Here is a 9,563-nt window from a genome sequence, read left to right on the forward strand (position 1 = left end):
TAGGGATTGTTGCCAAAGGGGAAGGTGCAGTTCTGACACTTTAGTCTTAGGGCTGAACCCCACTTCTTTGATCACCTTACCCACTAACCAAGCCCCCGACACACACATCTCCTGGCCACGCTGGGGGTACAGAGACGTAGGGGACTCTGATCTAACTACCGAGGGAAATGAACTCAGTACTCTGAGTAATGAGCCACACCACCAACCAGCCCCTGCCAACACACACACAAACTCTACTCTTTAAAGCTCTAGAACCTTCTGTGTCTCCCTAGCAAGAAGATGACACAGGAGGTTTGCAGACCCTTATGGTTGGAGCCATCAAGAGGGGGACTTCAGGGAAAGAAGCTGACCCATCCTTGGTGCTTGTGAAGACATCTATGTGTGAGTGTCCTTCACCCACAGCCTGGGAAGGCTCTGCCCTGGGTCCGGGTCCTTCCTGGGCTGCCCTCAAGAGACACTGTTAGGTCTAGGGTATGGGAGATTATATGTTTCCCAAACAGTTTAACAATGTTTGTCATCCCATACGCTGTCCTCTAGTGTGACTTGAGCAACACAGGGTCTTTGTGCTGCTCCTCAGGTGGGGACTGAGCGCTGCGCCTGACCCATTCCGTATCCCTCCAGCTGGGATACACCACACAATATGGCGCCACATGGAAACGGGTGCTTCAGTGGAAGGAGAGGGAGGTGAGCAAGATGGTCTAGCTCCGCCTCTAAGGCCATACCTGCGGTGGCTCACCTGGACAGCGCCTGCCCTCCAAGGGACCTGGCCCACTGGGTCAGTGCCACCCCAGGCCTCTGCCACAGGCTTGGAGCTGGAGCCCAGTGGGCTGCTGTAGCAGGTTCCTTCTCCATAGGACATTTGCCCTGACGAACAGGGAGGCGTGGCTCGGTCTCTGTTGCTTGAAGGGCTGGAAACGCCCCAGCGCTTGTGCTGCGAGCTCTCAGGAGGAAGGACAGAGCTGCCCTGTGGTATGGCTGGTGGATGCCCTCCCCCCATCCCTGCCACAGGGACACCCAGGGAACCCTCAGCCCCGGCCCTGTCAGCCACCGCGTCATGTCATCATCGAGCTGTCCCTCTCCCTCCCACTGCACAGACTGCCCAGAAACTCCTGTTCCCATGTGCTTACAGATGTCTCCTGAGAGACATTCCAGCCTTATCTGCCTGGGAGAATCAGGCACCTGGGGGTGAGGGCCAGGGGACGGGGGTGGTGTCTGCCCGAGGACACAGGACAGCTTTTCAGGCCCTGCCGGAGTGATCACAGCCTTCGAGAAAGGTCCAGGCTCAGAAATCAGAAATCCTTAAATTCCCACTCGAATGTTTGAGTAATGCCGGTCACGGGGTTCTCCCCATGGGTCCATGAGCCAGCACCGCTTGTCTGGGATCTGCCTTTAGCCCCAAGTTAATGGACTTTTACCTGCCACATGCCAGGCGTGGCGTGTGGAGCTCTGTCACCCTTGCCAAGTCCTCACAGCACCTGTGGGGGCGGGGGGAGGTACCTCATCAGACAATCCGGTTCTCTGGCTTGTCTAATATGAGTGGTGTGGAGTGGTGTGTCTGTCTGCCCCAGGGTCTTTGTCCCCCTGGGCCACTCCATCAGCCAGGTAGGGGTACACCCAGGCCCCAGCCAGCTGTCCTGCTGTTTGGAGCTCCAGGGCTTGGGTAGGACATGTGCACCCCCAAGAGCCCTCCTTCTCCACACGTAAAGTCAGGCCTCCTGGACCGTGGATGGAGAAGTGGATGTGACTTGCTTGCCCCTGATACTGGACGTGGACAGATGTCCCAGCACCGCAAATGCCCTCCCTTCCCCCACCCCCCACCCTCTCCCTGCGGGGCATACACAGAGCTGGACGCCCGCCCTGGGACTGACCCGAGTTCCTTCGTGGTCTACAACCCTCCAACCTTCTTCATCTTCTCGTGTATTTTGCAAGAGCTGCACACCCCAGGGGCCTCCTGAGGATGCAGAAGTGAAGGGTCTGGTTAACATTTGGATGGGACGCCGACAAGGAACAGAGGAACACAGCCAGAAGCAGACATAAGAACGAGGTGATAGGGTGCGGCATCCTTAGATACGTGATGCAAATCAGGGAGCCGGGGTCTATGGACCAATCCGGAGCACCTGTGTATTCCTGCAGAATCATTAGGTGTGGGGGGTGGGGGGCAGGGCAAGGAGAGGCTAGTGAAATAAACTCAGGCTCCCCGACCTTGCCCACGCCCTCTGCCTCAGCACCTCTGGAGGAAGACCTGTGAATCTGGGCGGACTGGCTGCCAGGTACGGGGACCACACTAGATATTGGGGTTGAACCGGGACCAGCAGTCAGAAGGTGTTAGGTGCCAGTTCTTGTGGTACAGCCTCTGTGTCCATCTGGGCAGGCCAGGGAAGCAGAGCTGCTCTGAGCATTATGGAAATAGGCATTTTTTTTCCTGGAATTAGGCCCACGCTAGATACCCAGAAAGCTGGAGAAGTGAAGGTTTGGAAGTCCTGCATTAGCCACACAGCAGACTGTTGGAGCCTGTAGGGGAATCCAAGAGGCCATTAGCATGCCCGGCCCACAGAGGGGGCCACAAGGGGCTCGGGGACAGGTGCAGGGTGCTGATGCTCCTGAGAGTCTCCCAGTCTGTATGAGCTTCTGCTGCTGAGCCTGGGGTCACCCTTGGCTGGCAGGGCAAGCAGGCAGGGAGGAAGGCCAGGTGTGGAGCCTGGAGAGGGGGTCCTGGGTGTCTCTGCATCTGCCCGATCCCACCACCAAACATGATGACCTTCTCAAAGGAATGGCACTGTCACAGTCCTGCCTTTCAAATCTCTCGCAAGTTCCCCTTTCGGCCAGACCTAACCCAACACTGGCCTGGAAGGAGACACGCTGTCCTGGCTTGACCAGGTGCCCAGGGTCACTGCAGGTGGGCCGAGGGGCTCTGGTATTCATGGAAGAATGGGATTATGAAGCTGGAGTCTGTAAGTCTGAGTCTCCGCCTCTCGCGATGAGTCAGATTCTTGCTGCGTGTGCGGAAGGGGAGAGCCCTCAGTGGCCATGGGAGGACATGTTTGAAGTTCAGTGTCTAGACTCTATTCTCACGCGGGCACACACACAACGGGGCACTCCCTTTCTTGCCTTCCTCATCTTGGATCGCTGCCGCCCTGCCCTCCTGACTTCAGAGGCCTGCTCCTTCCTTCTCCTGTCCTCAGACTTCAGCAACTCTGTCCAGAATTCTGTGCCCACATGCCTCCTGGAAAACGACACTCTCCAACTTAAATATCATCTCTTTCCTAGGGCTTCCCTGACCACAGCTAGCAAAGGGACCATTCCCTAGGTGACAGCTGCACGTGTCACACGTACCGACACGATTCACTAATTCAGCAGGCGTCTGCAGCCGCCCCCTCTGTAAGGAGAGACCTTGCCTTGTCTGGGTTTGTGCATTCAGCACTCAGGGTGTTTAAATGGAGATGAATGGATGTTTCCTAAGATGCCTCTCTGGGTCCTGCGCTGCTTTCGTTACTGTTGTTGTTTCGTTTTCCAGTAATCTATACCCAGCACGGAGCCCAGCGAGGGGCTTGAACTCACAGCCCTGAGTTCAAGACCTGAGCTGAGATCAAGAGTCCGACACTTAACGGACTGCGCCACCCAGGTTCCTCCAGGGTCATGTACAGCTGAACTGCTTAATTTCAGCGCCAAATACTTGGGGTTGTTGAACTCACACCCTTGGAAGAGGCCGTGGGGGAGAATTCCAGGGGCCATGAATTTTTCAGATTTGTCCCACATGACTTACTATCTGGGCTGGGGAAGTGGGGGTGGATGGAAGCAGATAGACCCATACATGTGGACCGGGAAGAGGTAAGCGCATGATTAAAATCAGCTTCTGCTTGGCTCCCCATCGCCCATCTCCAAGGGAAGCAGCTCCCTTCCCTCGCATTGTCTGTGCTTGGTCACCAGACAGCTCCCCCGGTCACTGAGGGACACGCAGGCGTCGGCAGGGGAACTCCACCATGAGACTTCCTACCTCCACAGGCATGTGCCTCCTGTCGCAACAGGGGATCCAGCTAGGAGCTGGACACGGGGGAGGCCAGGTCTGCAGAGTGAAACAGAACAGTTGCAGTAAAATGGAAATTGCTAGCAAAGGCTAACAATTGCTAGCTTGCAATGGGCCAGACGCTGGGCATCCGAGAACTGTTATATAAGTTTTTCTTCAAAAGGACCTCATGAGGAGCACCTGGGTGACTCAGTCAAAGGTCTGACTCTTGGTTTCACCTCCGGTCATGATCTCAGGGTCATGAGATTGAGCCCTGTGTCAGGCTCTGTGCTTCACTTGGAGTCTGTTAGAGATTATCTCCCTCTCCCTCTGCTCCTCCCCTGCTGCCCTCTCTAAAATAAATAAAATATTTTTAAAAAAACCCATAACAATAATAACAAAAAAAAAACAAAAAACAACAAAAAAAAAACTCACAAAAACCCACACTTGAGAAAACCAAAGGCCAGAAAGTTTCACACTTTCCTCGTGTCACGGAAGACGCTTTCTCCGATACATGGCTTCCCATTCCATCCCCAAAGAGATACAGACCACAAGATACGCTCCTGTGGCTTAAGACCACGATCGTGAGCTTTCCTTTGGTACAGAATTAGACTTAGCTTGCTGGACAGGACACATAGGAAGCTTTTGAAATGATTTTGAGAGTCAAAATTCAGATGTGGCATAATCTTTCAGGATGACTGGGGCTGGATCCCTGGGCCGCGGCAGTAGTCAGAGACCACGGAGGAGGAGAGGGGCCACGGAAGAGGCCAGAAGGAGAGGCTGGTAAGCACATCACAGGGGGCATGGGAGAGAGCTCTCCCGGCAGGAGGGGGGGCTCCCCAAAGCTGCTGAGGACCAGGTAAGTGTAAGCACTAAGACGGGGCCATATGGCTTTGGAGAAGTAGAGGGCACTGGTGACCCCATGGAGGGGGCGTGGAAGTTCGTTCTGCAGTACGTTCATGGGAATGTCAGATTAGGATGTAGAGACCACATGTGTAGACACTTCTTTCCAGAAGAGTCGCGGTAAGTGTGAGTGGGGGGGGGGCAGGAAGAAGCATGGGATTGAGGGAGGAATTGTCTAGATGTTGTGTATGATCCAGGAGACAGAGGTGTCCATGATCCAGGAGCGAGAGGGAAATACTGAAGAAGTCAAGTCCTAGAGAGCCTGGGAGCAGTCGGGGTAGGCGAGCAGCAAGGCTGCAGCTTCAGCAGCCACATAAGCTCCAGGAGAGGCAGGCAAAGTGTGGGCCCCCAGGCGAGCAGGGCAACCAAGTCACAGGGGAAGCATCCGCCTCGCCTCACCCCTCAAAGAGGGTCACCAGGTGAGAGTGGGAGGTCGGGGAGACCAGCCGTAGGGGCTCTGCAGGTAAACTGAGGGTGCTGGGGAGCCATGCTTATGCTTCTGGACATGGAGAAAATGTGAGTGTCCATTGACGTCAATGCCGCAAAAACAGACAAAGCATCTTCCACAAGTGAGGGATCGCCCAAGTGCAGGGATGCAGTGAAAAATGCCCTGCCCTCATCGAGTTTCTGTCGGAGGTAAGATACTCAAGCAATGCTCTGTCAGCTGCTAAGACATGCGTGAAGACACACAGACCAGGGTACGCAGGCAAGGGAGAGCCTGGGTGGAGCCTATGACGCGGGATGTCAGGGAACACCTCTTCTGGCATCGTGACTTTGGGTCCATGGACCCGAGGAAATGAGAGGGAGACTGACAGGTCCCAGGGGAAGCTCGTCATTATCAGAGAAACGTGCAAAGCCCCGACATGGGCATGTGGCTGCTGTTTCTTCGGCTCACCCAGGAAAGCAATGGCTGGGACAAGAAGCCAAGGCAGGTGGTACGAGCGAGGAGAGCCTGGAGGGGTCGGACGCACACCTGCCGGGAGGCGTGCGGACCTGGGCTTCCCCGCTGCACGTGAGGGGCTCGACTGGAATGTCTCCGTTTGGCCGCAGATCCTGAAGGACCCAGCGGAGTTGTTGCAGGTGTGGTGGGTCAAATGGGGCCCCTCCCCGCAAAAACATACCCGTCCACATCCTAATCCCTGGAATTTATAAATGTGATTTCATTTTGGAAAGGATCCTTGCAAAAGGATCTCAGGATGAGCTTATCTAGGATTATCCAGGTGGGGCTCGAATCCAATGACCAGAGTCCCTGGAAGAGTTGCCAAGAGGAGAAACACAGGTCGAGAGAAGAGGGGGCCACGCGAAGACACATGTATGGACTGGGGGGAAGGAGACACAAGCCAAGGAATGCGAAGAGCCACCGGAAGCCAGAAGAAGTGCGGAAGACTCTACCCTAGAGCTCCGGGGGGAGGAGGGTCCGGGGGTGGGGGCTGGGTCAGTTAAGTATCTGCCTTCAGCTTGGGTCATGACCCCAGCATCCTGGGGTCCCACAGTGGACTCCCTGCTCGGTGGGGAGCCTGCTTCTCTTTCTCCCACTCCCCTTGCTTGGGCATGCTCTCTCTCTCTCTTTGTGTCAAATAAATGCATAATTTTTTTTATTTTATTTTTTTTTACGCTTCCTATTAGAATCTCCAGAGGGAGCACAGCCCTGCCCGCACTCTGATTTCAGATTTCTGGCCTTGAGAATAGTGAAAAATATGTTTCTCTTTTTCTAAGCCTCCAGATGTGTGCTGATTTCTTTATTTTATTTTATTTTATTTATTTATTTGAGAGAGAGAGAGAGAGAGAGATCACAAGTAGGCAGAGAGGTAAGCAGAGAGAGAGGGGGAAGCAGGTTCCCCGCTGAGCAGGGAGCCCAATGTGGGGCTCGATCCCAGGACTCTGAGATCATGACCTGAGCGGAAGGCAGAGGCCCAACGCACTGAGCCACCCAGGTGCCCTTGAGTGCTGATTTCTTGAAGCAGCCCCTGGAAACTCCCAGGGCAAGGGTCTGAGAGACATCACAGTAGAAATAATCATGGATTTATTTATATGCCCCCTAGGTGCCAGACACCTCTCTAAGCAGTGCGCGAATATTAATGAGTTACAGCCTCAAAACCACCCCGCGAGGAAGGCGCCAGCGTTACCCTCCTCCCACGCAAGGCTGAGGACTCAGCTCCCTCCAGCTCTCCAGAAAGGTGTCCAAGGGCTCGCAGCCAGCTTACTTTCCGGAGAGCCAGAATCAAACCCAGGCCATCTGTGGGCTTTACCCTCCCTCCCACACTGCTTCTCTGCCTCCCAGGTTTTAGGATTGAGAAATTAGGATAATCAGCTTGTCACTTAACATGAGGAGGGGGTGACTCTAGAGAGAGTTGGGAGGCGCGTCAGTTAGGTTGGTTTTTATCTTGAGGGGAGAAATGGACTAGATGCTGGGATCTGGTGGAGGAGATTTCTGGGCTGGAGCTGTTAGGTTAGGTCGTACATGAAATGATGAATCTATGTGAGGGGCCCACGGGCGTACAGGACAATGGAAAAGGACACAGAGGATGGAGCCCTGGGGCAGTGTAGTGAGAGGAAGTCCAAGACAGAGTGTGATCCCAGAGCCCAGTAGGAGCTGAATCCTGGAGTACTGCGTAGGGGTTGGGGATCATGGAGACCCCCTCTGCTAGTGGCCAGCACAGCAGGGGCCCTGCAGGAGCCCACACCCAGGGGAGGATGTCCTCCAGGGAAGGTTTTCCAGGTAAGGTGTTACCTGGGTGCAGTTTCAAGTACCAGAAGGTATTAACCCAGCACCAAGTGTCGCTGGCAAAGCAAAGAACGTGTGAAGACCCCAATTCCTGAAATGCCGAGGGGTGCACTGAACCACAGTCACCAGACATCTCCAGCACATATGCTGAGATGTGGGTCCAGGGTGCTGAGGAGGATGGCGGTCACCCGATAACATACGATTCAGAGAACCCCTCAGATAGTCAGGAGCAAGACCAGCACACCATACTACAGCCCCTGCCCCCATCCCCGTCTCCTCATAATGGTATCACTTCAGGTCTGAGGCCAGGAGCGGACATTGCTCACCCCTGACCTACACATGACAGGGGCCTAGGGAGGGTCAGGGCACAGCGCTATTGCTATGGACCGAATCTCGTGTCACCCTGAAGCTCCTATGTTGAAGGTCCTACCCCTCAGTGTTTGGAGGTGGGGCCTTTGGAAGCTGAATTAGGGTTCAGTGAGGTCATGAGGGTGGAGCCCACGGTGGGATTCATGCCCTTATCAGAGTCTCCCTCAATCTCTCTGCCAGTTGAGGAGACAACCAGAAGGCTGCCATCAGCAAACCAGGAAGCAGGACCCCTTCCTATGTCACGTCCACCAGCACCTCACCCAAGGTGGACCTCCCGGCCTCTGGGACTGTGAGAAGTAGACGTTGATTGCGTTAGCCACTCAGTCTGTGGTGTTTCACCAGAGCAGCCTGAAGAAATTAAGGCATGTGTGAATGCATTTTGTCAACTAGAAAATGCTGTGCCCGTGCTCATTACTCATTGCTGTGTGTGGGTCGGTCCCGGCTTGTAAATCGTCTCTGGTAAACATCCCCGTGCAGATAGATTTGGGGTCATTTCTGAGGGCTGTTCCCCATAGCACCATCGCCAGGACAGGGAGTGTGATCTCTCCTAGGGCTTTTGTGTTGGCTCATACTTTACGGCTCTGTCTGCCTGGGTTATCTCAATAGATGTCAAGTTGAAGGCTTGCAAAGTGGTTTGTCTTGTTTTCATTAGAAAAGTTATCCAAGGAAAAAGAAGAAAAGGTTGTGTGTGGCTCTTTTTTTTTTTAATTCTTATCTTTCTTTCTCCTTTTTTTTTTCCTTTCTTTCTTTCCCTATAATGTAAGTTCGTAGAATGAGAGCTGAATGTTCTGATTTGAGTGAGCCTCCTTTAGTAACATGAGGTACAAATGTGCTTGGGTGAGGATACGGGATGCTTGCAGTGCTTTTCTACTCATTTGGACTTAGGCCTCCCTGGCTATGTCATATGCAGCAAATTTCTCAGCTTTGCAAGGCTTGCCTCCTGGCCTGGAAAATGGAAGGAAATACCTACTTCTTGCCATTGGTGTTTTGAGGAGCTCTTAAATGGGGTATTTTATAAAGTTCTTAGCCTATTATTTGGCCCATGGTAAGATTACCGTAATTATTTGTTGAGCTTTTAGACTGAACTCTGTGAAATCGGGATTTTTTTAGAGCAGACATCATCAAACAGCAAATAGCTCAGCTTAGTCTTTTTTTTTTTTTTTTAAGATTTATTTATTTATTTGAGAGAGAGGGAGAGAGCATGTAAGACTCACGGAGGAAGGGCACCGGTAGAGGGAGGGGGAGAAGCAGACTCCGTGCTGAGCTCCATCTCCCAACCAGGAGATCATGAACTAAGCCAAACCAAGAGCCGAACACTTAACAAACTGAGCTACCCAGGCGCCCCTTGTTACCTGTCTTATAATCACATCATTGCCGCATTCATCCACACTCCACCTGGCCTTTCTCTCTGGCTAGGTGTTTCCTTGGGGCTACATGAAGCCTTTCCAAGGATCCTGGGACCATCAGTCGAAGGTAGGCAGTTTCCACATCCTGACATCCCACTACACGCCTTCCTAACACCTTCCCAGCACCTGGCTTCCTGAGGACAGGCCCGTGCAGTTT

General features: G+C 53.5%; 1 long non-coding RNA gene across 1 annotated transcript; it reads left to right on the forward strand.

Moving 5' to 3' along the window:
• The first annotated feature begins 320 nt into the window (after positions 1-320).
• On the forward strand, positions 321-8,296 carry LOC116569207. The gene is made up of 3 exons (XR_004276922.1): positions 321-381; positions 4,697-4,786; positions 8,181-8,296. It is a non-coding gene; the product is annotated as an uncharacterized LOC116569207 (long non-coding RNA).
• The last annotated feature ends 1,267 nt before the right edge of the window (positions 8,297-9,563 follow it).

The sequence above is a fragment of the Mustela erminea genome, chromosome 11 (assembly GCF_009829155.1).
Source record: "Mustela erminea isolate mMusErm1 chromosome 11, mMusErm1.Pri, whole genome shotgun sequence".
Classification (NCBI taxonomy): Eukaryota; Metazoa; Chordata; class Mammalia; order Carnivora; family Mustelidae; genus Mustela; species Mustela erminea.